We start from the raw sequence: 27,906 nt of genomic DNA, 5'->3' as shown, positions 1-27,906 counted from the left end.
TCTACTCCTACATTAATAACCATCTACTCCTACATTAATAACCATCCATTCCTACAATAATAACCATCCACTCCTACAGCGCCCTGGTCTTTGATATTAGTCCCTGATATTGGTGGGGGAGTACGCCACAGCCAGGTTGTTGCCCTGTTAGACAAAAACTGCCCAGACTGGAAGCGGCATTCACCGTCCAAATACACACCACCTGATCCAGCACCGCGAGTGCAAGATACCCAGCCACAGGTGAAGAGAGTCCGGCACTCTCCTACTCCACAGTTGTCAGAAAAGTCTTTGGGCTTTTGGGAGGACAGATGTTATAACCTGCACGAGACCTATGAGGGTGGAAGAATCAGTCTACCCGTGAGTGTCGCTGAGTGCGAGCTCCCCCGCTTGGGGGGCGGGGAGCCTAATGACATTCATGATTGAGTTCTATAAAAGCCGGCCAGATATAGAACCAACAGGGCAGACCCGGCTGGGATCTGATGTATATTGTAAATACAATTGCTTTGCAATAAACCTAGTTTGCTATTTACCCATTTGGTTCGGACTCGTTTGTTACTTACAAAATGCGTCCCTGAGTTCTGGTTTATCTGCTGTCCTCAGCCTTCAACACTATTCCAAGGAAGCACAAGGACAAAGTCATCTTCCGATTCGGCACTTTACTGCCTTCTGGACTCAACATTGGAGTTCAACAATTTCAGATCATAACCTCTGCCCCCTTTTTCTCAGAATGGTGATAATCTGTGCTGTTGGCATTTACCCCTCCTCTGGACCCACCTTTTGCTACTTGCTCCATAACCACCCCCTTTGCCATCCTCTCCCACCTTCACCCAATCACAAGCCTTAATTCTCCCTCTGTGTACCTGGTGACTAGGGGCTTTTCACAGTAACTTCATTGCAGTGCTAATGTAAGGCTACTTGTAACAATAATAAAGATTATTGTTATTTCCTTTTCTTCTGACCCCCATCCCCCTTTCCTTCTCTTTGTGTTTGTTTCAAACTGTCACATCTCGAACTTTTAGCAGTTCGAACACAGGGTTATTGACCTGAAATGTTTCTGTGTTCACAGATGCTGTCTATTTTCAACATTTTCTGTTTCTTTATTTCAGATTGTTATGTAAATTGCACCTCGGAAGAGCCAATGTAGACATGATGGGCTGAATGGCCTCCTTCAGCGCTGGTGTAATTCTGTGATTTCCAGCTTCCGCAGTATTTTGGTTCTGTAAGAATCTAAGGCTGGAATTTTCGCCCCCCCCCCCCCCCCCCCCCCCCCCCCAACCAAAGTCGGAGGCGGCTGCTGGCGGGATCTTCTGGCCCCACCTGAATCTGTAGGTTTTTTGCTCGGCTTTCTGGTCCCACCACCGGGGAGCCCGTGGTGGAGGAGTCACCTCAAGTGGGACCTGAGGATCCCTCCATTGGGAAGGGCCAGAAAGTCCCGCCGGAAGAATTTTAGCCTTGAAACCTCTATTGAAGTGCCATCAGCCACAGCTACTTGTGGGGAAGTGGAGGAGGGAATTCGAGATTCCCACCACATAGGTGTGCTGCCTTATTTCACTCCTCGATGGCCCAACTCTGGTTTTAAGATGATGTCGCCTTGTACACCGGAAAAAATATTACAGTATCTATGCCAGCATTTCAAGAACATAACATCCCTGATAGATATCTGGCTCTCAGCTGTAAGATTGTATTTGAAGAATCACAGAATTGTAACAACGCAGAAGGAGGCCATTCAGCCCATTGCGTCTGCTAAGACCCTCCAAATGAACAATTCACCTCATGCCATTCCCCTGCCTTTTCGCCGTAAGCCTGCATGTTTCCCCTTTTTGGATAACAGTCTAATTCCCTTTTGCATGCTTCAATTGAACCTGCTTCCAGCACACTCTCAGGCAGTACATTCTAGACCCCAAACATTCGCTGTATAAAAATCTTTTCTCGACATGCTTTTGTTTCTTTTGCCAAATAATGTGCCCTCTCGTTCTGGATCCTTTCATGAGCGGTAAGAGTTTCTCCCTTTCCACTCTGTCCACACCCCTCATGATTTTGAACACCCCTATCAAATATCCTCTGAGCCTTCTTTTCACATGAGGAAAACAGTCCCAACTTCTCCAATCTATCTTCATAGTTCTTAATCCCTGGAGCCATTCGTGTGAATCTTTTCTGCGGCCTCTCTAATACCTTCACATTGCTCCTAAAGCGGAGAGCCCAGAACTGGATGCAATGCTCTAGCTGAGGCTGATCGAGTAACTTACACAAAATCAACATAACCTCCTTGCTCTTGTACTCTCTGCCCTATCAATAAAATCCAGAACCCTTTACTTTATATTGTCTCTCTATGTTCTTCCTACTGAAATAAACCCCCTGCATTTCTCTGCATTGAACTTGATCTGTCACCTCTCCGCCCATTGCACCAGTCTTGTCTACACAGTTCTCCTCACAGTTCACAATGTCTTCAAGTTTCATATCGTCTGCAGATTTTGAAATTATGCCCTGTAAACCAAAGCCGGTCACTAATATATAGAAAAAGCAATAGTTCCAACACTGACCCTTGGGGAACCCCAGTTCAAACCTTCTTCCAGCCTGAACAACATCCATTAATCACACTCTGTGTTTTCTGTCACTCAGCCAATTCCATATCCATTTTGCTTATTCCAAAAGCTATAACTTTGTTCACAAGTCTGTTATGCGGCAGTGTATCAATTGCTTTTTGAAGTCATGTGCACCACATCAACAGCAGTGCCTTTAACAACCCTCTCTGTGACCTCTTCAAAAAACTCCAGAAAGTTCGTAGAATCATAGAATCCCTACAGTGCAGAAGGAGGCCAGTCGGCCTATCGAGTCTGCACCAACCCTCGGAAAGAGCACTCTACCTAGGCCCACACCTCCAACCTATCCTCGAAACCCGTAAATCCACCTAACCTTTTGGACACTAAGGGGCAATTTAGCATGGCCAATCCCCCAAACCTGCATATCTTTGGACTGTGGGAGGAAACCGGAGTACTTGGAGGAAATCCATGCAGACATGGGGAGAACATGCAAAATCCACACAGTCACCCGAGGCCGGAATTGAACCCAGGTCCGGAATTGAACTTGGGTCTCTGACGCTGTGAGGCGGCAGTGCTCACCATTGTGCCTACATGATGCTCTTGTTAGGCAAACATCATTTTCCCTTTGCGAAATCCATGCTGGCTTTCCTCAATTAAGCTGCATCTCTTATTCCAAGTAGTTTGCTCGATTTAATGAGTTTCATTTATTTAATAGTTTTGTTTGTTTTTGTTACGCAAGGAACATGGAATCAAAGCTGATAAATGCAATTGAAATACAGATCGGCTATCACCATGCTAAATGTTGGAACTGGCTCGAGAGGCTGATTGGCCTCTTCCTGTTCCTATGCTGGAAGGGAGGAGCAGGATTGTTCATCTCAGGCATTTAGATGTTGTGTTAAATGCTCTCCATTTGAATGGGACATTTGAGCAAAGATACAGCTCCCTGCAGCCACTCCTTCACACCTTCTTGCCTGGAATAAAGGTGTAGAATGGAGATGTCCCCCTACACCCTTACACATTACGCCACATCTTCCAAAGCAGCAAACTTTTTCCAGCAAGGAGAGGAAAGTCAGCAAGTAATAATGAAAGCAAAATTAACTGATATTTTGTTCCTTAGAGTACCGAGAGCCATTGACACAATATCTGAAGATATTAGGTGGCTTGAGATAGATGATTTTCTGTAATAGTTTTCTCGATTTGTGTTTTTAAACCATTCAAATATAATTCAGGATTGGGAGTTGAATTGACTCATTCGCTGGATCCATATCTGCATCTCAATGGGAGTGACTTAATTGTTCATTTACAACAAACATTTAAAATTGCAATGTGTGTAGAATCAGCGGATGCACAAAGCTTGTTATTACCCTTGATGGTTCAATTTCACACACCATTTAAAAACTGAGATTGAAAGCATTTTTGTCCTACCTTAATTTTAAACTGTGCATTGCTTTAATGATTAATTAAGAAGGTTTCTGCACTCTGAATTTGCAACACAATAAGAAATAAAGTCAAAGGGAAAGCATTTCACTGCTGAGACAGTCTAATCTCATTACAGTGTCTTCACGGCTACTTACTCTGGCAGTGCTAATATGGAAGTTGTTCTTGGGGATTTGGTCTGGTGTCTGAAGCACGCTTCAGAGAGCTTCATAGACGTTTCGGCAGAGAAACAGGTCTGAAAGCCTGGCCAGAGTTTACGCTCTATCCTCTTCCCAACCCTCTTGACATAACCTTCTACTACTTTTCCCACACGTCCATAACTAGTGTCATTGTGGTGAATGTGATTCACACTGGATTATAACCTGTATATACATGTGCCTATATTGAAAGTGCAGTTGCACTACCTGACCGACAGGGGGAGTAGCTCTGGGAATGCTCGAGAGTTGTACGGGACTTCTCCCTTGGCTCCGCCCAGGACTCCTCCCCTGGGAGCTGCTGTATAAAGATCAGTGCCACAGGGTCAGCCGGCCAGTTCACCGAAAGTTCAACGGCTAACAGGCTGGCTCTGTTGTAAGTATATTAAAACCGCTATTCTAATCCTACAAGCACGTGTCCATAGGATTGTTGGTTCCAACAATTTAACATACTTAGGAAACAGTCGAAGAAATCATGGAAGCAGCCCTCAAGCCCGGACGCCTAGAACTCGACCCACAGGATGCAGAGGCTAAGGAAATTTTTTCCCACTGGCTGAGATGTTTTAAAGCCTACCTGACAGAAGCCAGCACCGCCGGAACAACGGAGGCACAAAAACGCAGTCTACTGCATGCGAGGGTAAGCCACAGAATCTCCACACAGCTGAATCCAGCCGGTTCTTACACTGCAGCGCTGGCAATACTGGACAAAATGTACGTTAGGCCCATTAACGAGGTTTATGCACGCCACGTGTTTACGACTCGCCGTTAGCGGCCTACAGAAACGCTTGCCGAATTTGTGAGGGAATTGAACAAACTTTCCAATGACTGTAATTATCAAGCCGTTACCGCGGCTGAACATAGGGAGCTTGCTGTGCGGGACGTTTTCGTAGCGGGCCTTAGGTCTAACTATGTGCACCAAAAACTGCTAGAAAAGGGGGCCGAGGACTTAGACACTACTGTGGAGGCTGCTACCACGATGGAAGTTTCCTTCCGCAGCCTCACATTGTTTCCCGCGGACCCCATCGTGGACCCCCGACCAACAGTCTCCCCAGGCCTGTGCCGCACGGCCCCCCAGCTACCGCGCTGCCAAAGCCAGTTACTCTGCTGCCCCAGCCAGCTACTCAGCTGCCCCAGCCAGCTACTCAGCTGCTCCAGCCTGCCATTTCTGTGGCCAAAGCCAGCACCCGCGGCAGCACTGCCCAGCCCGATCCGCGACCTGCCGCAGCTGCGGGAAGAAAGGCCACTATGCCAGAGTGTGCCTCGCGAATAGGGCCCCAGTTTGTAACGCACCTGCAGAGAGAACAAATTGTTCCCAACACCAGCGGGCCCGCGGGGCTCGATACGCTGCGGCCTACGCCCCGACTCCGCCCCCTCCCACCACGTGCGATCCATGAGGGCCGCCATCTTGGCAAACCCCCACCATGCGGCCGGCCACGTGCGACTCATGGGGGCCGCCATCTTCCTCGCTGCTCACCACGTGCGATCCACGGGCCCCATCTGCATCGGCATGCTCAGAAAGCTCATCTGAAGAATACAACTTCCTCGGGCACTCACCACGCGGCCCGCAACTCAACGCGGTCACCCTGGATCAATCCCGCCCCAAGCACCTACGAAGTTCGATTGCGGAGGTCCAGGTCAATGGGTACAGCACGCCATGCCTCTTTGACTCCGGAAGCACCGAGAGCTTTATACATCCAGAGCTGGTAAGACGCTGTTCGCTTTCTATTTTTCTGGCCTCGCTTCGGGCTCCCACTCAGTCCAAATCCAAGGACGCACAGTCGCTACGCTCACAATTCGAGGTGATAGTTATTCTAAATTTAAACTTTATGTCCTGCCCGACCTCTGCGCGCCACTCTTATTAGGCCTGGATTTCCAGTGCAACCTCAAGAGCCTCACCCTCAGCTTCGGCGGGCCCCTGCCCCCACTCACTATCTGCAGCCTAGCCACGCTGCGCATCAACCCCCCCTCCTCGCTTCGCCAATCTCACTCCAGATTGCAAGCCAGTAGCTACTCGCAGCAGGCGATACAGCCTACAGGATAGGGTCTTTATCCGATCGGAGGTCCGAAGGCTGCTCAGTGAGGGAGTCATAGAGGCCAGTAACAGCCCCTGGAGACCTCAGGTGATGGTCGTCAAGACTGGGAAAAAATTTTGCATGGTCGTCGACTATAGCCAGACCATAAATCGCTTTACGCTCCTAGACGCGTATCCCCTCCCCAGAATTGCAGACATGGTTAATCAGATCGCCCAATATCGGCTATTTTCCACGGTGGATCTGAAGTCTGCATACCACCAGCTCCCAATCCGTCCGGAGGACCGCCACTACACGGCGTTCGAGGCCGATGGCCGCCTCTTCCACTTCCTCCGGGTTCCCTTCGGCGTCACTAACGGGGTTTCGGTGTTCCAATGAGCAATGGACCAAATGGTAGACCAGTACGGGCTGAGGGCCACGTTTCCGTATCTGGATAATGTTACCATCTGTGGCTATGACTAGCAGGACCACAACGCCAACCTCCACCATTTTCTCCAAACGGCACAGAAATTAAATCTCTCTTATAACAAGGAGAAATGCGTTTTCCGCACAAACAGACTGGCCATCCTCGGCTACGTCGTGGAGAACGGAGTCCTGGGCCCAGACCCAGACCACATGCGTCTTAGAACTCCCCCTCCCTCATTGCCCCAAGGCCCTCAAACGGTGCTTGGGGTTCTTTTCATACTACGCCCAGTGGGTCCCTCAATATGTGGACAAAGCCCGCCCACTCTTTAAGGCCACACGATTTCCCCTGTCTGCTGAGGCACGCCAGGCCTTCAGCTGCATCAAGGAGGACATCGCCAAAGCAGCCATGCGGGCGGTGGATGAATCCACTCCCTTTCAGGTTGAGAGCGCGCCTCAGAGGTAGCTCTAGCAGCCACTTTAAATCAGGCAGGGAGGCCCATTGCATTTTTCTCCCGTACCCTATCCGCTTCAGAACTCCGACACTCCTCAGTCGAGAAGGAAGCGCAAGCCATCGAGGAGGCTGTTCGTCACTGGAGGTACTACCTCGCAGGTAGGAGGTTCACCCTCATCACCGACCAACGATCGGTTGCCTTTATGTTTGACAACTCGCAAAGGGGCAAAATAAAAAATGATAATATCCTTCGGTGGAGGATTGAACTCTCCACTTATAGTTACGATATTAAATATCGACCAGGGAAGCTCAACGAGCCCTCGGATGCCCTATCCCACGGGACATGCGCCAGCGCGCAGATCAGCCGTCTGAAAGCCATCCACGTGGACCTCTGCCATCCAGGGGTCACCCGGCTCGCCCACTACATCAGAGCCCGAAACCTGCCTTTCTCCAACGAGGAGGTAAAAGCGGTCGCCAGGGACTGCCCGATCTGTGCGGAGTGCAAACTGCACTTCTATAGACCAGACAGGGCACACCTGGTCAAGGCTTCTAGGCCCTTTGAACGCCCTGCGATCAATTTCAAAGGGCCACTCCCCTCCACTAACAAGAACATCTATTTCCTCAACATCATCGATGAGTTCTCCCGATTCCCTTTTGCCATTCCATGCCCCGACATGACCTCCCACACAGTCATTAGGGCCCTGCATAGTGTCTTCACCCTGTTCGGTTTCCCCAGCTACGTGCACAGCGACCGGGGTTCGTCCTTTATGAGCGACGAGCTGCGTCAGTACCTGCTCGACAAGGGCATCGCCTCGAGCAGGACTACCAGCTACTACCGCAGGGGGAGCGGACAGGTGGAGAGGGAGAACGCAACGGTCTGGAAGACAGTCCTGCTGACCCTCCGGTCTAGAAAACTCCAAGTCGCCCAATGGCAAGGTGTCCTCCCAGACGCGCTCCACGCTATCAGATCCCTCCTCTGTACAGCTACAAATCCAACCCCTCACGAGCGACCCTTCATTTTTCCTAGGGGCACTACCACGGGAGTCTCACTTCCGGCGTGGCTGAGGACACCAGGCCCGGTCCTCCTGAGGAAGCACGTCAGGGGGCACAAAACTGACCCCCTTGTTGAAAAGGTGCGCCTCCTCCATTCCAACCCCCAGTATTCATTCGTGGAGTTCCCGGACGGTCGCCAGGACACAGTATCCCTTCGGGACCTGGCACCCGCTGGATCCAGCCCCCCCCCACCCCCACTGAGGAACCCCTTACCCCGTTCCCTATGCTGCCGCCCCCTCGCTCCCCCGATTCCGCAAGCTCACCCCATCGGTTCTACGCGCCAGAACCAGCCCGCCCCCAGCGCCCCCAGTCTCCGGTCGAGCCAGAGGTATATAAAGTTCGGACGAGACCCGAACATCTGCCATCGTACCCCAGCTCTCAACACCCACCCAGCCACCGCAAGAGGCTGCAACCCCAGTGCTCCGCAGATCGAAAAGAACAATTCGTCCACCGGACAGACTAACTCTGTGAACCATAACCCCCGCTGGACTCGATTTTTTTCACAGGGGGTGAATGTGGTGAATGTGATTCACACCGGATTATAACCTGTATATACATGTGCCTATATTGTAAGTGCAGTTGCACTACCTGACCTCCAGGGGGAGTAGCTCTGGGAATGCTCGAGAGTTGTACGGGACTTCTCCCTTGGCTCCGCCCAGGACTCCTCCCCCGGGAGCTGCTGTATAAAGATCAGTGCCACAGGGTCAGCCGGCCAGTTCACCGAAAGTTCAACGGCTAACAGGCTGGCTCTGTTGTAAGTATATTAAAACCGCTATTCTAATCCTACAAGCACGTGTCCATAGGATTGTTGGTTCCAACAGTCATAACCCCACGAGCACCACGGGGAGACCATTGTCAATCTCCCCCTGCAACTAGTGGAGTACAAACTGCCCTGGTAGGAGGTGGAGGTCTCCTAGCTGGAGCTTATTAGACCTACATATAAAGCTGGCTCAAGCAGGGCCCAGAGCTGTTGGTTGTCCCAACAGGGACTGGATTGGGAGAGATTAACTGCCGTGGGCAGAGTATTGTACTTAGTTCAATAAATCCTCGTGCTACTACCGCTGGCTTCCTCAATTACAAAACCCCTTAAATGCATCTATGCTATTTGCCTCAACTGCTTGTATTTGTAAGTTCCACAATCAAATCACTCATTTCACATTTCCACTGCCCTTTGTGTGACTGACATCTCTCTCCAGAATGGCCTAACTTGTCCCGCATTTCCTTTTCTTTCCATCTCCCTGCCTGAATGTCTTTAATGTTTTAAGCACCTCAGCCAGATTTCCGTTGCCCTCTAGACTTCATCAGCATCACGTGCACTCTGCCCAAAGGCAGCTCCTTGGCTCATTGCCGTCAGCTGCTTCACCCTCAGCCATTTCCTTGGCAGTTTGTTTTTGTCAGTGATGGTTTGCTAATGTCTCCCACTCACAGGGACAGGGTGAAGAGGCAGGTTCAATGATTACCTCGGTTGTAACGGCAATCAAACTTACACTGTTGACATCATTCTGAACCACATGCTCCCCAACTGAGCAAACCAGCCCCCACTTCTAAATTTAAGGAGATACTAATTAAGATTGTGCAGCCTTTCATTGTAAGTTAACTTTTCAAGGTGCAGTCGCATTCTGGATATTTTGTGCTCTAAGGCCAGAAATGAGTACCCTATCTCCAAGATGGTGTCTGGTCAAATCTCTACAATTGACATGTAACTTCTTTCTCTTTGTGCGCCTTATGTGAAGGCCAACAGTCCTTTAGCTGTTGTAGTTGATTCTTGCACCTGAGCTTTAGGTTTTAGAAAACGATTGGAGTGCTACCCTTCTCAGGGTGATCTAAGCACACACAAAGGCACAGGAAAACACACCCCCTAACACACTTGTTTTGTTATGCTCTTGACGTAGCATAAGCTGCTTCCTTGATGTGCACTCTGACAAAGGAAGGTTCAGACTTGGAGATAGCTTTAACACATTTATTAAACTGTTAACGATTCAAATTATGATAACAGGAATCATTAAACAATAAGTCCAAATCATATGGATGAGTCCAAAATTCATTAGTTATTATGGCCGAGTGGCTTTCTTGTTTGGTTGGTGAGTTGGTGATGTTGATGGTGGCATTGCCTTGTGAACGCCGTCAGTGTCCCTGTGCGTAAGGAACCAAGAAGTGGTCAAATCACTTTGTTGTCTGATTTGGGCTCTTGTTTTCTTTCGATGCTTGTGGTAGCGATGTATTCAACCTGTGTCGTCCTGCCCTGTTTATGTCATTGTACTGAGCTGAGAAGTAACAGTGTCCCTCATTTGCAGAGTTGTACCATGACGTACCAGTCGTTGTTCCATTGGTGTTGTTTTTGTCGTGCTTGTTGTCAACGTTGTTGCCTTTGGTACGCTTCTTGTTATTGTCTTTGATGTTGTTGTTGTGTTGGTTGGTTTTGTTGTCATGTTTGCTGCGCTCAAGGACCACTCTCTGTGGATAATATACGCCCTTCACACAGTTACTCGTGTCAGCGTCCTTTGTGGCATCTGCTGTTTCCTTGAGTGCGCCGTCACTGAGTTTGCGGTGCTCCCCGTCTGGAGTCATGTCCGGCTAACTTGAATCAGCTTTGGCTTGTCGATTCTCCCTGTCTGGAGTCTGGTCTGTTTCACCTGTGTCGGCTTTGGTTTCTTGACGCTCCCCGTCCGGAGTCATGTGAGATTCACTTGAATATTCTGAGGTTTCTTGATGCTCCACGTCCAGAGTCAAAACATTCAGGAATGCATTTGCTTGTGGAGAGGCTCGAGCGGATGAGGTTTGAATTAACGTAGTGTCACTGGAGTGACCAGTAGTCTCACTGTGATTGTCGAGTGCCTCTGTACACGCTAGCTGAGGTCTGTCACATTGCACATCTGGTATGGGAAGCGGGATGCCGTCGTCACTTGTCACACATACAGTGGATAGAGCGTCAGTGTCTTCACGTCGTTCACTTGAGCTGGGTAGACTGTCAGAGACTTCTTCTGGTGGCTCAAACAATCTGGGAGGACTGTCAGAGTCGCTTTGTTGTTCACTTGAGCGTGGTAGACTGTCATAGTCTTCTTGCTGTTCACTTGAGCGTGGTAGACTGTCATAGTCTTCTTGCTGTTCACTTGAGCGTGGTAGACTGTCATAGTCTTCTTGCTGTTCACTTGAGCGTGGCAGACTGTCATAGTCTTTCTGTTGTTCACTTGAGCGTGGCAGACTTTCATTTTCTGCTGCTGGTTGCTCAGAGGAGGTTGCTAGACCCTCATGATCTTGTTCATGCAAGGACTGCGCTCTGGAGTATTGCGTTCCTTCAATCATGGAGTCTGTCCACGAGCTCGCTGTGGAGGCTTGTGTCACTCCCTCTGTGGAGTCTTTCAGCATTCCCTGTGTGGAATCGTGCATTGGTCTTGCTGTGGAGACTGTCATCACTTCTTGTTCATTTGTGGAGTCTTTCATCGCTTTCTGTGTGGAGGCTGGGACCCTTCGTGGTGCGTGGACCACTCTCTGTGTGGAGTCGGGAACTCTTTATAATGCATGGACCACTCTCTGTGTGGCAGCAGGCCGCTCTCTGTGGGCTTGTATCGCTCACTGTCTCTTGGCGTCAGGTCGCAGCATAATCCTGCACTCACGAGTCGGGATGGCATATCTGCTGGGCTGAGGATTCCTCAATCCGAAGAAATCGTCATTGGAGTCTTCAATGTACAACAAGTCTAGTTGCAGTTTGGATTTGTTACTGGTGTAGCCACCTCCAAAGATGAAATCTTCATCTGAGTTGTCTTCCAAGACCATATCATCTTCTAGGGCGGTGCTTACTGCATGTTGCAGGGTCCTGCGGAGGTTACTTTCAGCTACCAGTGAAAACTGGCATGCGTTCAGGCAGAGATTCAAGATCTACCTGGTAGCGTCCGATCTAGATGGCGTGGTGGATGCAGAGAAAATAAAGCTTCTACTTACCATCGCGGGTCCAAGAGCAGCTGAAATCTTCCAGACCTTCAAATACTCGAAGGGGCAAAACAAGAGCGACTTCCAGGCAGTCCTGGACAAATTCCAAGAATTCGAAGAGGAACATACAAGAAGAAAAGGTAAAAGAGGTGCCAAAGCTCACCATGAGGTAGGCTTGCAGCAACAAATGGCAGTTTTAATTTGCAGCCATCTTGAAAAAGGAGCTGCACATGTGCAGTTGTGCGAAGAGCGCACAGAATGGGAAGGTCTGTTTGCGCATGAGCGAGAAGCAGCGCATGCGCAATTGCAAAAAATGCCACAAGTAAAGGAACAGCGATCTGCGCATGCGCAATCGTTTCCTATGATCTACGTCACATGTTTTATGACGCCAGAGGCACAGGATCATGCCCAATTAAAGGGAAAATGTCCTAAAACACGAAAAAAAATGTAAAGCCGTAAAACTAGATTCTTTCACCTGGAACGACAGCACGATGCCTGAAATTTGACCAGTAGCTAAAAGCAACCTCTGTAGAACCCTGCAACAAGCAGTTAGCACCTCCCAAAGAGATGATACAGTCCTTGAAGACTCTGACTCAGACCTTGAATTCTTCTTTGGGCATCGCGAGCCCAATGCCAGTTCCGACACAAAATGTGATGATATGGTCCTAGAAGACTACGACTGAGATGATAATTTCATTATTGGAGATGGCTACCCCAGTACCAAATCCAAACCGCAACTAGACGTGTTGTGCATTGAAGACCCCGATGACGAGTTCTTCGGATTGGGGAATCCTCAGCCCAGCATATATGACATCCCGACTCATGAGTGCAGGATTATGCTGTGGCCTGACACCAAGAGACAGAGAATGGTACAAACCCACAGAGAGCGGCCTGCTGCCACACAGAGAGTGGTCCACGCACCGCAAAGGGTCTCCGGCTCCACACAGAGGGTGGTCCATGCACCGCGAAGAGTCCCCCGACTCCACACAGAGAGTGGTCCATGCACCATGAAGGGTCCCAGCCTCCACACGGAAAGTGACTCCAGTGACATAAGCCTCCACAGCGAGCTCGTGGACAGACTCCACAATAGAAGAAACGCAAGACTCCAGAGCGTAGTCCTTGCATGAAGAAGTGATGACAGTCTCCACAGCGAGAGCAATGCACGATTCCACACAGGGAACGCTGCAAGACTCCACAGAGGGAGTGACCCAAGCCTCCACAGTGAGCTTGTGGACGGACTCCACAATAAAAGACACAAGACTCCAGAGCGCAGTCCTTGCATGAACAAGACATAGAACATAGAACAGTACAGCACAGAACAGGCCCTTCGGCCCTCGATGTTGTGCCGAGCCATGATCACCCTACTCAAACCCACGTATCCACCCTATACCCGTAACCCAACAACCCCCCACCCCTTAACCTTACTTTTTAGGACACTATGGGCAATTTAGCATGGCCAATCCACCTAACCCGCACATCTTTGGACTGTGGGAGGAAACCAGAGCACCCGGAGGAAACCCACGCACACACGGGGAGGACGTGCAGACTCCGCACAGACAGTGATCCAGCCGGGAATCGAACCTGGGACCCTGGAGCTGTGAAGCATTTATGCTAACCACCATGCTACCGTGCTGCCCTACCGTGCTGCCCAGAGGGGGTTGCTAGACATGAGGGTCTAGCAACCCCCTCTGAGCAACAAGCAGCAGACGATGCAGATCTTCCACGCTCAAGTGAACAACAGAAAGACTATGACAGTCTACCACGCTCAAGTGTAAAGCAAGAAGACACTGAGGCTCTACCCACTGTATGTGCGACAAATGACGACAGCATCCCACTTCCCGTACCATATGTGCAACATGACAGACCTCAGCTTGTGTGTACAGAGGCACTTGGCACTCACAGTGAGACTACTGGTGAATCCGGTGACACCACGTTAAATCAATCCTCATCCGCTCGAGCCTCTCCACAAGCAAATGCATTCCTGAACGTTTTGACTCCGGACGTGGAGCATCAAGAAACCTCAGAAGATGCAAGTGAACCTGAAATGACTCCAGATGGGAAGCATCGACAAACCAAAGCTGATTCAAGTAAGCCGGACATGACTCCAGACGGGGAGCACCGTGGACTCCGTGACGGCACGCTCAAGGAGACAGTAGATGCCACAAAGCACGCTGACACAAGTAACTGTGTGAAGGACTCGTATTATCCACAGAGTGTGGTCCTTGAGTACAACAAACACGACAACAAAACCAACCAACACGACAACATCACAGACAAGAAGCGTACCAAAGGCAACAGCGTCAACAAACGCAATGCCATTGGAACTATGACTGGTAGGACATGGTACAACTCTGCAAATGAGGGACACTGTTACTGCTCAGCTCAGTACAATGACATACCATGGCAGGACGGAGCATCTTCCCAATTCATGTTTGCTGCACTACCAACAGGCAACTTGGCTTTCAGGACAGATGCCATCCAGAATTGCGACCATAAGCATCGAAAAAAAGAAAAGAAACAGACTCTAAATCAGTAAATGAAGTGATTTGGACACTTGAACACCTCCTGATGACCAAGCACCAGGTCACTGACGGCGTTCACAGTGGAATGACAACGTCACCATTGACACTTCCATATCAGACCACATACATTCATGAACTATTGTACTCATAACTTTTATTTTGTATTGTCTTATCCTCAAAGTCATCGCAACTATTACTATTGTATAGTCATCATAATTTGTACATAGCATCACTTATCTACCTGTTTTTGTTAAATTTTCTTTTACACTGTGCAGAAAATATGTAACACGAAAAAAGGGGGCATGTGGTGATATGCATCACTGTAAATACACAAGGGGTTAATGTAAATACACGTAGACTAGATAGACACTAGAGGAAGCACCAGAGACATGACACACAGACATTCAACCAATAGGCCAGTAAGATAGGACACGACCAATGGGCATTCACGACACACACAGAGGTGACACTACCACAGGAGGGCATTACACCAACCCATACAAAAGGACACAGCACACATGATCTTCCTCTCTCCAGTGGAGACACTTAGTGAGTAGACAGGGTTGATTTGGAACACATCACACCCACCACGTGGATTGCAGCAGACTGGTTTGTCAGTCTGAGTAGCTACAGCAGGATTAACAGGAGAGTCGAATCCAAGTAGGAGAATCGTTAACAGTTTAATAAATGTGTTAAAGCTATCTCCAAGTCTGAACCTTCCTTTGTCAGAATGCACATCAAGGAAGCAGCTTATGCTACGTCAAGAGCATAACAAAACAGCGGCAACCTCATAAATATTCAAAATTCAAATGTAATTTGCCAGGATTTAATGAAGCCTCCCAGATTAAATGAAACTGACATGAGTCTCCCGTGCCTTCAATAAACTGACTGTTGACTATTTACCAGCCTCAGTGGGCGAGCCTGTTTGACTTTCAGCAGAATGAGTCACAAGAAGCTGCATTGTCTTTGGAGATTTGCTTCTTTGTGTTCAAGTTGAATAAGCTGCACTCTTGAGGGGCAGAGTCTGAGATAGGAAGTGACTAAACTTAATATGTTGATTCCACAAATGGAAGAGGCTGTGGACAGTGGACAAAGAGGCCACTCATTAAAGTGGGTTATACAGTGTATCTGCTGGTATGTAAAGGGTTAACAACTGTATCAAAGTACTGGACAACCACTAGATGGCAGCAGCAGATCCATGTATATAAACTGAACTCAGGTTCTTCCCGCCTCTTCGTATCAGGAATGACGAGATAGCAGAGTGTTAGAAAGATAGCTTAGTTAGCACGTGCAGTTAAACATTATTTATACTTCTTCTTATTTGCTTAATCATCAGTTATAGTTGTAGAAGAGTGAACAAACTCATTGATATTTATATTGGTTATTCATTAAATGTTATTTGCTTAATTTGAAGACTGATAGTTTCATTGAACTACAACTATCAGACCATTCTGGAAGTAAGCAAAAGAGTAACGATGTATTACAATCACGTAACATAAAAGATTACATATTGGATTCCCTAAGGGGAAAACATTTAAGAAGATGCCTTGGAAGGAGGGGAGAGATTGGGAAACATTCACCCTTCGTCAGGGTGGCACGGTAGCACAGCGGTTAGCTCTGCTGCCTCACAGCACAATGGACTCTGGTTTGATTTCAGCCTTGGGTGTAAGTTTTCTCCGGGTACTCCGGTTTCCTCCCACAGTCCAAAGAAGTGCAGGTTATGTGTATTGGTCATGCTAACTTGGCCCTCAGTCTTCAAAGGTTAGGTGGTTCATAGGATTGCGGGGATAGTATGGTGGTGGGCCTAGGTATGATGTTGGTGCAGAGTTAATGGGCTGAATGGCCTCCTTCTGCAATGCAGGGATTCTATGATTCTGTGCTCCTTCACCATCCAGCACTGGAAGTGACCAGAGCTGTACAGGAACCAGACCAAGCTGCCCAGCAGCAGCAACAGCCCAACCACAGGAGCCCAAACATAGAAAACAGGAGCAGGAGGAGGCCATACGGCCCTTCGGGCCTGCTCAACCATTCATTATGCTCCTGGCTGATCATCCAGCTCAATAACCTAATCCCGCTTTTCCATTTCCTTTTATCCTCTTCGCCCTAAATGCTATATCTAACTGCTTCTTGAAAACATACAGGGCGGTATTCTCCATTCTCCTGAGATGGAGTATTGATGCTGGAGCAGGATAAGTGGACTTCCACAACAGCAAAACTGGTGCTAAACCTGGACCGATTCAGTGACTGTGGAGGGGCTAGCACCGGCGCCATGTGGAACACAATCGATTTCAATGAGTAACCGTGTGGGATTCACGGGATCCGTGAATGATACTCTGGAGGCTGAGACTATAAACTATTTCACTGGTTGGAGATTCTAAAACCAGGGGGCATAGTCCAAAAATTAGGGATAGACCGTTCAGGAGATATTTTGAACAAAGAACAAAGAACAAAGAAAAATTACAGCACAGGAACAGGCCCTTCGGCCCTCCAAGCCTGCGCCGATCCAGATCCTCTATCTAAAACTATCGTCTATTTTCTAAGGATCTGTATCCCTCTGCTCCCTGCCCATTCATGTATCTGTCTAGATACATCTTAAATGACACTATCGTGCCCGCCTCTACCACCTCCGCCGGCAATGCATTCCAGGCACCTACCACCCTCTGCGTAAAGAACTTCCCACGCATATCTCCCGTAAACTTTTCCCCTCTCACCTTGAACTCGTGACCCCTAGTAATTGCGTCCCCCACTCTGGGAAAAAGCTTCTTGCTATCCATCCTGTCTATACTTCTCATGATTTTGGAGAGCTCATTGAGGTCCCCCCTCAACCTCCGTCTTTCTAATGAAAATAATCCTAATCTACTCAACCTCTCTTCATAGCTAGCACCCTCCATACCAGGCAACATCCTGGTGAACCTCCTCTGCACCCTCTCCAAAGCATCCACATCCCTTTGGTAATGTGGCGACCTGAACTATACGCAGTATTCCAAATGTGGTCGAACCAAAGTCTTATACAATTGTAACATGACCCTCAACATTTGTACTCAATACCCCTTCCGATGAAGGCAAGCATGCTGTATGCCTTCATGACCACTCTATCGAACTGCGCAGCCACCTTCAGGGTACAATGGACCTGAACTCCCAGATCTCTCTGTACATCAATTTTCCCCAGGGCTTTTTCATTGACTGTATAGTTGGCTCTTGAATTGGATCTTCCAAAATGCATCACCTCGCATTTGCCCGGGTTGAACTCCATCTGCCATTTCTCCACCCAACTCTCCAATCTATCTATATTCTGCTATATTCTCTGACAGTCCCCTTCACTATCTGCTACTCCACCAATCTTAGTTTCATCTGCAAACTTGCTTATCAGACCACCTATACCTTCCTCCAGATCATTTATGTAAATCACAAACAACAGTGGTCCCAGCACAGATCCCTGTGGAACACCACTGGTCACAGTTTTCCATTTTAAGAAACTCCCTTCCTCTACTACTCTCTGTCTCCTGTTGCCCAGCCAGTTCTTTATACATCTAGCTAGTACACCCTGGACCCCATGAGACTTCACTTTCTCCATCAGCCTACCATGGAGAACCTTATCAAACACCTTACTGAAGTCTATGTATAAGACATCTACAGCCCTTCCCTCATCAATCAACTTTGTCATTTCCTCAAAGAGTTCTATTAAGTTGACCTTCCCTGCACAAACCATGTTGCCTATCATTGATAAACCCATTTTCTTCCAAATGTGAATAGATCCTATCCCTCAGTATCTTCTCCAGCAGCTTCCCTGCCTCTGATATCAGGCTCACCAGTCTATAATTACCTGGATTATCCCTGCTACCCTTCTTAAACAATGGGACAACATTAACAATTCTCCAGTCCTCTGGTACCTCACCCGTGTTCAAGGATTCTGCAAAGATATTTGTTAATGCCCCAGCTATTTCCTCCTCACCTCCCTCAGTAACCTGGGTAGATCTCATCCAGACCTGGGGACTTGTCCACCTTAATGCCTTTTAGAATACCCAACACACCCTCCCTCCTTATGCCCACTTGACCTCGAACTTTGGAAAGAACTTCTTCACTCAAACGATGATAGAGGTTTAGAATTCTCTCCCACAAACAGCAGTTGAAGCTCCTTGAGAGATTGGGAGAATGCAACTTTTTTATTCCGAGATGTGGGGAAGATTCACCGGCCCCGTTCGTCTCAGCCGTAAATCCTACTGGGCCGATAAATTCAGCAAGAGGCCAAATTTGCACTGGGTGTTAATCAGATCACAATGCTCCCAGCCCACTCCAGCTGGTATGATCAGTATCTCACCCGGAAAAGGAGAGAACCTGATCAGAACTAATGTAGAATGCAGCAGCCTCCAATTGAGCCCACCCCCCCCAATCCCCGCAGTGGCAATTCACCCTGGCGCAAATGACTACAGGTCCTTTAAAATGGGAAACAGGCACCATGGACTCTAAGGGGCAGCAAGGGGGTTAGTACCATCTGCACATTTGCCTACAGCGTGTCCATGGGTAAACCAGCGACTGCCATGGTGCAGAGATGATGTGGAGATGCCGGCGTTGGTCTGGGGTGAGCACAGTAAGAAGTCTTACAACACCAGGTTAAAGTCCAACAGGTTTGTTTCAAACACTAGTTTGCGGAGCACTGCTCCTTCCTCAGGTGAAGGAGCCTTCACCTTCCTTCACCTGAGGAAGGAGCAGTGCTCTGAAAGCTAGTGTTTGAAACAAACATGTTGGACTTTTACCTGGTGTTGTAAGACTTCTTAGGGTGCAGAGAGCACAGTAAGAATGTTGTTCGAAGACTTCGTACTGTGCCCACCCCAGTCCAACGCCGGCATCCCCACATCATGCCTACCGAGGGTGCAGCGAGGCATCCTTCAAGGCAGATGGGGTTAGGTGGGGCTTGGGTTGGGCTGGAGGGATTCAGGTTGGGGGTCTCCCGGCGTAACCCGTGTTCTATCTGTTACTTTGAAAAGCTTTGAAGTGCTGTGTTCACATCCAATTTCATGCACCATTAACTTTTAAAAGTCTCCGACTTCCAGAGATGTCTACAAACTTTGAACTGCATTGTCTACATTCTATTTCATGGTCCATTAACTTTTACAGGCATCTTGATTGACAACAATCCCTCTTAGGAGGGAATAACTTTGTTTGTTTAAATAGTACTTCACAGTCTATTAACCCTGAAGCGACTCCTCGTTTGAGCAGGTGCTCTTTTTGGCTGAATTGTTTTGATAGTGGGTATTTTTCAAGGCTGAAGATATTCCTAGAAAGAGCAGGTGCTTTGTCTGCCTGCATTTTTTTCATAGTAGGTGTTTTCCAACATCTTATGCCTGAACAGCATGCCTGCACTGGAGGTAGTTTTCCAAGTTAGAAGCAGTTGGCACCACTCAGACATTAAAGTCCAAGAGTTCTTCAATGAGGACCTCTTGCAACCACTGTTGAATTCTCTGGATCGATGTGATGACTATGCCAGGGGGTGGCAGGCCTTGGTAATTCCCTGGTGGTTAGGGACATGGCTGGTTAGTACCCTGGCACTGTCTCCTGGCATCCTGGCAGTGCAAACTCACCCTCTCAATGCCATTGCAAAACATCCCCCCCCCCAAAGAAATGGCTAAGTGGGATTGGATTGCGATTGGGATCGTGCCAATCCACCCAACAGGAAACGCGGTGCAATTCCCACCGGAGATGACACTCAGTCATTTTTTCGGAGAACCATGCCCATGATGTTCTCTTCTGGGCCTGAGAACAATGACGTTGTGGGAAACATTTTACTGCAAGGACAGAATAGACCAGCATTATCCAGCAGAATCATTGGTGACCAGAGGGCAAACATATTTTTATTCCCTTTTTGAAACTGAAGGTGTCATTGGCAGAGGAGAATGATGGACTAGGGGCGGGATTCTCGCAGCCTAGGGCTGGGCCGGAGAATCCCCGCGTCCGGCACGAAGCTCGCCATGCCGCCCCGATGCCGGTGCGCGATTCTCCGCTCCATTGGCGCCAGCATGGTTGGCGCGGTTGGGGGCCGCTCTACGTGGCCGGCCTGCCGATTCTCGGCCCGAGATGGGTCGAGCGGCCGTCGTAAAAAAGCCGAGTTCCGCCAGTGCTGTCCACATCTGCTCTCAGCCGGCGGGAACTCGACGTGGAAGGGTCGGTGGGCCCACCGATTGGCGGACCGGCCTCTCTGGCTGGCGGCCACCTTTTTTCCGCGCCGGCCCCTGTAGTCCTGCACCATGTTGTGTCAAGGCTGGCACGTTGAAGGAATCCACTGCTCATGCGCGCATTGCGCCAGTGGCACTGCGCATGCTCGGATCCTGCGGCGCCCATTTGACGCCGGGATCAGCAGCTGGAGTGGCGTGAAATGCTCCAGTGCCATGCTGGCCCCCTGTTGGGGCCAGAATTGCTGATACTGAGGCCGTGTTAATGCCGTCGAGAAACACAACGGCGTTTCCGACGGCGTCAACACTTAGCCTCAGGATCACAGAATCCCGTCTGGATTTTGACCATGGAGGAGGGAAGGTCTAATTGGGAAATTTCCAGACTCGGCAGATGCATCTCGTTTGAAAGGTGCCTTGCCTAGTTCCTGAGCCTGCTCCAGTTGTGTTAAAGACTATTAAGTTGTCTATCCCTCAGACCCCCAAATCAACCCGATTACCTCTATAACCTTATAAACCCTGCATACCATGTCCCTGCATACCATGTCCATCACTCCTCACAACACCATGCCACCTCCATGTTCGCCACAGCCCCAGACTACCTCCAAAGCCACTCATCCAATATTTACTGTGGGCAGATATCAGGGGCCATGTGGAGATGTAATAAATTAAACGTTTATCGCTAAAGGAATGTTAATTTAAATGCACTTGACATTACAAATAAATCTCAATCATGAAATCCATTCAAAATATTTAAATCTCCTCAAGGGGTCAATCTGTTGTAAAAACAAACAAACTTTGATTCAATAACCATATCAAAGATAGTTGATTCTTTAATGACCTTTTAAAACTGTCAGTCATACTGTGAACTCATTCCCTCTGCTGACATACATGGTTTTGAAACTTTTGAGACTCAACCAATGAGTTCAATTGCAATAATAACCCTCGGGAAATGTTAAGAATGAAGTCTATTGAAACTGTAGAAACTGGCTATTGCTTTTTTGCTCAAACTAAAAGTTGGAGCTTATTCTTTTTTCACATAAATCACTCCAGATCATATTGCTCAGATAGATCGGAAATCTAACCTTCTCAAGTGTTTATCCATCCTCCATAAGATTGTGGCTCCTGGACTGTGGGCTAAGATTATTGGAACAGTGTAATGTGGTCTGTTTAAACTTAGAACTAATATTAAGTGTTCCTACTGAGTTTGGATTTCCCAGTTTCCCACCCTTTCCCCCTACCCCCTTACTGAAACAATTGGATCTACCAGAAATGGGTGGGACCTCTGCAATCAGGTCCCACCTCTGGAGTCCACCCAACTCTGTGATAATCTAACCTAATGTTTATAACATACAAGCAATACTTTCCTTTACACAAGAAGAGGAACAGTTTCTCGAACCATTCACTCGGATTGTGGCCGATCTGTTTCTCAATTCACTTTATCTTCTTATATTATGATATTGATTGTGCTTCAAAACTATTTAATTGGCTGTAAAGCACTTTAGAACAGGCTTTTTCCAAGTGTGGGTCATGACCCGTGGGTGGGTCGCAGGAGGGTGTTGGGAGTGATTAATCCCAATCACTAGAAAAGTCCCTAATGGCGATTTTACAGAAGAAGGAAATGGGGCTGTGTGCAATCTTCTGGCCAGAAGTGGCAGCAGTGTGCAGGTTACGCCCTCTGCATGTACACCTGATGTCAACCGCCATCCATGTATGTACATGCTTTTTGGCGCCAAATCACAGAGGAGAGCTTCTTCCATATTTTAGCTGCTGGCATGCAAGGCAAGAGGACTGGGGCGTTGAATCATTTTCTTACAAGCGAGTATTATGGGCCAGGGTTTAGAGAACCCCAAAGTACATCATGGAGTTCACCTAACCCACAACTGTTAATAGATTGTGGTATGGGGAGCACACGGCCCACTCTACAGGTATGGTACAGCAGAAATGGAAAAGTATTTTTTAAAGCAAAACAATGTTTATTCTATGAACTCAAGTTAACATTTTAAAAACATACAGTGAACATCTTAGCAACCATTAATTCAAATACAACCTCCAAAGAATACAACACTAAATACTTTCCTTACTTTCCTTTTAACATCCATAAGACTTAAAATAAACCTTTTAACAGAAGCACATCAGGTTTAAATTCACTACCGAGATCAGTTATCACTCTGAATTCACCAAATGGTCAGGAGATAGTCTTTACACGACAGAGAGAACAACATTACACATTCTCTGGCTGGCTGCAACTCCAACACTGAAACAAAACCAAAAAAACAGATACACCCAAGCTTTTCTCAAAGTGAAACTAAAAAGCAGAGCCAGAGCCCAGCTCCACCCACACTCTGACAGCACTGCAGTAACATGAGCAGACAGACATTTCTTAAAGTGACATTCTCATGACACAACAGACAGCCAGAGACACAAATAGGCAGTGTGCCTACTTGCCAGGATCTCACATCTGAGTCTGCTGGTGAGAGTTACCCAGGAGATTCCATGGCAGGACAGAGCAGTGCTTTCTTGAGGTATGGTTTTTGTCAATTGTGCAATTAAGGAAAGCAAAGCCCATGTGTGTTATATGCAGAATGTACTAGCAAATAAGAGGAGAAGTTTCAGATTTTGAAAGTGAGGCTTTACTATGGGCGTAAAACGCGTTTATTGGGGTGTATTAACTTCCAAGTGCTTAACACCACTAGGCTCTGTTCTATGTATTTATTTAGCTTTAGGAGTCGCCAGGTGCCGTATAGACACCGTCACGAGTATTCCAAGGTCAAGTTCAAAGTAATAAAGACGATACACCGATTAGTAAGGTCCAAACGATAATATTTATTATACAGTTATAATAAATACTCATGCACACACTAAGAGACTAAGCTATGACTAAACTAAAGTAATCAGAATACTTATCTAACAGGAACAGGCAAGGTCAGGGAGCGAAGCCTTCGTCCTGGTCTTGGGCTGCAACCTTCAGCAAGCGTTCTGGTCACTGGGGGTTCTAGCGGGCTTAGTTCGCGTAGCGAGCGTCGTACTGGCACTTACGGTTCGGCGGCTGGTGCTCGACGGCTGGAGTCAGATTGGATCTTCAAGTTCTTGGTCAGGGCCGGAGCACGGAAAAGCAGACCTTGACCGAAGTTAAGCCGGAGCACAAAACAGACCGGACAACACGAGGTCCCTGTCTTTTATAGGGATCCCATTGTCCTTCCCTCTTCTTGGGCGGGCTTTAACCTTTGGATATCTATTGGGTCAATTCCTCATCGATACTGTTTTAATTCCCCAATGCGAGGGGGTCTCCGTGATGGGGGGGGGCGTTTCTTATGCCCTTTTGTTTGGAGGTTTCTGGTGCCTCGATGTCTGGGCCTTGATTCAAATGTGTCCATTCAGAATCAAATGTTTCTATTGTGTGGGTGTTCAGGTCTGATTGCCTCATTAGCATGCAAAGCGTTTGCCATTTGCACCTAGCTAAGGTCTTCTCACCTGAGCCCAAACTGGTTTCTGCTACTTGCAGAATGCAAAATGCTCTCTTTGCAGACTGCTGTTCTGGCTAAACTGTCTGTTTCCCTGCAGACTTAGCGCTTGGCTTATTTTGTAGCTCAGCGTCCATTTTAGGTGGCTACATTCCCTCCTTGTGATCCTCACAATCAAAATATTGTGAAGGATCACCTATGTACGTCGCCTTGAGTGCATCTGGGTTGCCTTCTTTGTGTCCCCTGACCTCTTGTCAGTTCCTGGGCTACTCTATCTTAAACTATGGGAAGAAAATTTTTACCTTACATTTCTACTTGGCGCTATGTCAAAGGGGACATGCATTACCATAAACTGGGAACCTCTACCTGTCACAATTATCCTTAACTTTACTTAAACATTTCCTCACACTCTAAAACCTTAACCATTCACACCACAACATCACATTTCCTAACTCGGCAGTCGAGTATAGGACAATACAATACAGGGTCGAATTTTTATTCATTACACAGTTCTTTATTCATCATGGGGCAAAGGGGATTGATGAAATCGGAAAATGGGAGATCGAACTCCATAGACGGAAGGGCAAGAACGGGAGGCTCTCCTCTTCCACTTCCTCAACCTGAGGGTCTGTACAAGGATAACGAGGATCGCAATCACCAGTAGTGATTCGATTACGTATGACATGGAGTACCATGTCATAAATTTAGTGCACCAGGTCTGAACCTCACTGATCAGAACTGAGCACTGGGGAGTGGTTGTAAGGGAAACATTTACTGTGGGGGTTGTGGGGGAAACGTGTCTTGCTTCCACACATACAAATATAACAGTTAACAACAATAGGTGAGCTTCCATCATCTTCAACGGTTTTCCTTCTTTCTTCCTCCTGTATGGACAATCCTTGCTTCGATCCCTGTCTCTTCCTTCGAAAGCTATGGGATCAAGCACAGTATCTGTCAATACACAGTTTAAGATCTTTACCTGTTAGTGCATCTGTCTTTTATATTCCGATTGACCCTTTAAAAATGACTGGCCAAGTCACACCCTGTGACTCCCCTCATTTTTTTTTTCAAAAGCGAATTTGAAGACCAGAATACACCTAACAATCCTTCTCCTGCGAGCCGTCTCGCAGGCTTTGCTAATTTACCATCCGAATGTTCCCGGATGTAAATAGCATGTGGGATGGCGGCCGAAGGGCTGCCTAACGAAAAATGAAAACAAAATTTTGAAAGAAACGTCCGAATGAGTTGCGTATGGGCCGCGACGGGTACGAGTTGGATGGGATCCCCGGGTAGGGCGTGCTATACCCGAGCTTGGCTGACCAAAGTGGGTTCTCAGACAGGGCGGGTCCTCAGTGCCGTTTGTCCACTGCCTGAGTAACCTGGAGTAAACGGGTACGAATGTGTTAACCGTGACTTGCAGCCTCTATTCGCCGAATAGAGGGGCACCTAAAAACAAGGGAGCCAAGATGCTCCCACTGAGGATTGAGCTGGGCTTCAGACAATTTGGCTGATACGGTGAGCTGCTCACCATAGAAGTTCTCAGAGGTTTCGGCAGAGAAACTATTGGGTGTGTAAGGTGGTCACAAGCCTTACAACTTTGAAAAGATCTCCAATCAAACTGGTTTTTTTGGAACCGATGTTCTCAAAGGTATCGGCGGACAAACTAACGTGTATGTGAGGTGGTCACAATCTTTTCAGCTGAAAAGAAGATGTCCATCCTCCAACTGAACCATTTACATTTCCTGAAACAAAACAAACATAAAACGATAGACAAACATACGTGCAGGTTCCATCAGAAAGGACATCGTTTCCCTCAAACGATTCCTATTTTACATCATCTGGACACCTCACTTTTCCTCTGTCTCTGTGAACAGGGTCACAAAGGGGTTGCCGTATCGGGATTCAGACACCGTGTCGTCCTGCTCTCCCGGATCCCACACCCTTGTGTGGATCAGGCATGATATTTTTGCATTATGTGACCGGGGGTCACTTTCGTCATTGCGGACAAGTCTGTATGAATTGTCCCTGTGCCATAGTGTTGTGTCAAGTGTGGTGTCGGGGTAGTCGGGGTCGGGTGGTGGTTCTGGGTTTTTAAGGTAAGTGACTTCCATGGGGTCACTGGAGTCGGGGTCGTAGTTGGTGCAGTGTGGGCTGTATGGCTGTGTGCTGTCGCTGTCCTCAGAGTCAGTGTCTGTCCTGCTGTCTCTGCTGTGGCAGCTTGTGGGCGTGTCGGGGCGTGGTCTGTCGTGGTCTGTGGGTGGAGTCGTGGGCGAGTCCGTTGATGAACTGGTCTGTGAGGGGGATGGTGGAAACGTGTCTCTAGTGGGCGGGGTGAAGTGTTCTGCTGCATCTAGCAGTACATGATGAGCATGGTTAGACTGTGTTCCATATGCTTTAAGCTGGTTAATATGGAACCACGCGGTCTTCCCATTAGGATATTTTACCCTGTAAACTGAGGGGCTAATTTTATCCGAAATTGAGTATGGGCCGGAATATTTTGGAGCCAAAAAACTGCTGGGGTTGTAAACAGATAACATTACCTGTTGCCCAACCTGGAATTCTGTGGGGTGTACGGTCTTATTAAAACAAGCTGTGCGTTGTTGACGGCGTTTTCCAAGCTGAACTGCGGCTGCAATCTGTGCAGACCTCACAGTCTCAACCAAGTCTTTAACCGTCTTTTCGTGTGTGAGGGCCGTCACCTCGGGGCTGGTCATGTCCAGTCCTAAAAGGAATTCTGTCCCTTTCATAGGGCGTCCGGTCATGAGTGTGTGTGGTGTGTAGCCTGTGGAAGTGGAAACAGTGTTCCTTATGAACATGAGTGCAAATGGGAGCACTGAATCCCATGTGGAGTTATTCTCCTGAACCATTTTTCTAAGGGTAGTTTTTAGAGTCCGATTCATGCGCTCCACAATCCCGCTGGACTGTGGATGATACGCAATATGGAAATTTTGTTTTATCCCAAATATTGTCAGGACGTTCCTCATGACCCGTCCTGTAAAGTGAGATCCCTGGTCCGAATCGATACTTCGGGGTAAACCCCATCTCGTGAAGATGTGGTGGGTCAGGATCTTTGCAGCTGTCTTAGCTGTATTTGTTCTAGAGGGGAATGCCTCTACCCATTTGGTAAAGGTGTCGATGACCACCAGAACGTATTTATAGCCATTCCTGCAAGGGGGCAATGGTCCTATGAAATCGATCTGGAGGTTTGTCCAGGGGCCGTTAACTGGGCGAATATGCCGAAGTTGTGCCTTCTTAGAATACCGCTCCGGGTTATTCTGAGCACAAATAAGGCAATTCTCAATATAATGCGTTACATCAGTCCTGAGATTAGGCCACCAACAGAGTTGCCTGAGGTGCCTCGTTGTTGCATCAATTCCCTGATGCCCGTGGTTATCATGGAATAAAGCAATCATTGCATTCCTGTCCTGCTGCGGGACCACATAAAGTTGTTCCTTTATGATCACACCCTCATGTGTGGTCAGTGCGTGTTTAAATCTCTCGTACTCTGGCACAAAGTTGCCTTTAAAAACCTCCCTGAGGTCCTTATCCTGCTTTTGTGCTGCTACAAGATCTTTAATATTTGTCTGTGAGATGTGGACTGCGCTCACAGGGGCGCTAGCTGGGGGGGTCCATAAGTGTCCTCGCCTGGAACCTGCCTTAGCCAGTGCGTCGGCTTTTACATTCCCAGGGGGGGATGACCTATGGTGACTTCTTACTTT

The sequence above is a fragment of the Scyliorhinus canicula genome, chromosome 7 (genome assembly GCF_902713615.1).
Source record: "Scyliorhinus canicula chromosome 7, sScyCan1.1, whole genome shotgun sequence".
NCBI lineage: Eukaryota > Metazoa > Chordata > Chondrichthyes > Carcharhiniformes > Scyliorhinidae > Scyliorhinus > Scyliorhinus canicula.
Note: the sequence above shows the minus strand (reverse complement) of the source record.